This window comes from Propithecus coquereli, unplaced genomic scaffold (assembly GCF_000956105.1).
Source record: "Propithecus coquereli isolate 6110/MARCELLA unplaced genomic scaffold, Pcoq_1.0 Scaffold126, whole genome shotgun sequence".
Taxonomy (NCBI): domain Eukaryota; kingdom Metazoa; phylum Chordata; class Mammalia; order Primates; family Indriidae; genus Propithecus; species Propithecus coquereli.
The window spans coordinates 5,189,568-5,192,045 of record NW_012136747.1 but is presented as its reverse complement, the minus strand read 5'-3'; positions in this window follow the sequence as shown (position 1 = coordinate 5,192,045).

Here is a 2,478-nt window from a genome sequence, read left to right as displayed (position 1 = left end):
TTTGCCTCCTCCTGCTGGCCACTAAGAGAACAATCTAAATTAGGAAGAAAAATAGTTTGTCAATTGCTAATCATCTACCTCAAAAAAAATGACAAATTTAGACATGCATGTGGGTGGTTAAAAAATACTTCACACAGCTCACAAGGGTTTCACTGGGAAAAGGAAGTCTCCCTCTTCCCCCAATCCCCACAGCACCCTCCTCATGCGTCCTTCCAGGGAAGAATTTCACACGTGCAGGTGAGAGCATGCCAGACACACTGTTCCGTGCCTTGGTTTTATTCTCTTAATAATGTAGCTTAGAAAGTGTTCTGTATCAGTGAAACCCTTTTCTCTATAAAGGTGGGATGTATTCTACCTTCAACATTTTCAATCCCCTGCTGGTGGACACTTAGGTTGTTTCTAATCTTTGGTTCTCCTCTCCCTCCTCCTCCTCCTCCTCCTCCTTTTAAACCACAGCATCTCGCTTCATCACTCAGGCTGGAGTGCAGTGGTGAGATCATAGCCCACTGCAGCCTCAAACTCCTAGGTTCAAGCAATCAGCCCTCCTCAGCCAGGTGCTAATCTTTGGCCTTTACGAACAAAATCCAGCGATCATCCTTGAATGTGGTCCTTTGCAAAAGTGGGTCATGATTTCTGGAGATAACTCAGCACTGATTTTGCACATACACTATCACTTTAACCAAACGGCAGCTCCTGAAGAAGACATTACGATCCCCATTTGACAGAGGAACAAACCGAGACTCAGAGAAATTAGGTAGTTCACTCAAGGTTGCCCAAGAGATAAGAATTGGAGGGCAGGGTTGGTGGCCCATCAGCACCTTTGTGTGAATTAGAAAAAGACACAGCCCCATCCTAGGGTGAGGGATTTGGCAGATGGGAGTGGGCTGGATTTCAGGACCTGCTTGAACCCTTGGCCAGGTGCTATGTGCAGTGGACAACCTGCCCAATCCTTCACAGTGGCCTCGTGGGGCTCCTGCGTTGTCACCTGACAGTGAATTGTGTGTTCAGGTTTAGGAGATCGAAGAGAAAGCGACGAATACGAATGGGATAAAGACCAAGTATTTGCTTTCATTCATTCCATTCATTGGACCACCATCTACTGAGTCACAACTGTGAGCAGGGCCCAGGGATACATTGAGAAGCAAGCAGACATGGCCCCTGACCTACCCCAACTTGAATCCCAGCAGAAAAATAGACCCGCAGCAAAAGGCAGCCCAAAGGGAAAGGTGTTTCATGGAGACAGAGGAGAGGACCACAGGCTGGGAGTCAAGGGACAAAGTTCTGGGGCTACACTGGTTCTGTGACTTTGGGCAAGTCTTTGCTCCACTCTGGGCCCGAGTTAGACTTGAACCAGCACCTTCCTGCAACTGCAGGCTGCAAAACAGAACAGAAAATATCAGTGTGCCTGGCATGTAGTAAGGGCATTGCCGCATAAGACTTGATTTATGCTGCCATATGTATATGTGTGCATGGGTCTCAGTCAGAGGTGGATTTACCATGAAGCTAACAAAGCTTAAATTCCAGGGCTGCTCACCTGTTTTAGGAAGGGCCCTAGCAACGTGTTCATATGGTCTTAACGTTATGCAATTTGCAAAAGTAAGAGATTTAGGCTGGGTATGGTGGGCCACGCCTGTAATCCCAGCATTTTGGGAGGCTGAGGTGGGAGGATCGCTTGAAGCCAGGAGTGACAGACCAGCCTGGGCAACAAAGCAAGACCCCATCTCTACCAAAAAAAAAAAAAAAGGAAAGAAAGAAAAGTAAGAGATTTAAATCACGATCAGTTAGAGCTGCTGCTGTCTCTTTCCACTGACTTGCTCTCTGTCACACTTCCCCTTGCGAAGGGGATACGAGGGTGGCCATAAGGATTTTTGAGAGCCAACAGACAGGAGGCTGAGTTGGCTGTACATTCAGTTGGAATTCAGTGAGTTATAGTTATAAGGTTCTCAGGCACTTCTGAGAATAGTTAAGGTGATTGCTAGCAATCTAGCTATCCTAGTATAAGAATGGCTTCCAGAAATATTCCTACCATCTGACTCACCTGGTATCCTGGCATAAAGGTATAGGGAGGGACAGGGGTCACAATATACATTCCAGACACCTGTCACAGGAAGAATGTGGTCAGTGGAGGAGAAACAAGGTCTGCATTGTATGGAACCAGAAGCTAGTCTGTGGAAATTCTTCCAATTATCAGAGGTGTTAAATTAGAAATGGGAGATTCAGCTCCCACTGATACATAGTTACAGCAGAACTCCATGCTTACTGGGAATATAGTTAATAGCACAGCATATGTGGTTACAAACGCACCACGCAAGGTTTTATTTTTGTTAGAAATCATATGCAATGGAATTTATCAGAACTCCTCTGCTGTAGAGCGCAAACCTGCAGCCGTACTGCAAATAGCAAATGTTTTACATACCATGTTTTACATACGACACATGGGGCTGTGTCTCAGCACATGACACATTACCAATAACAGAT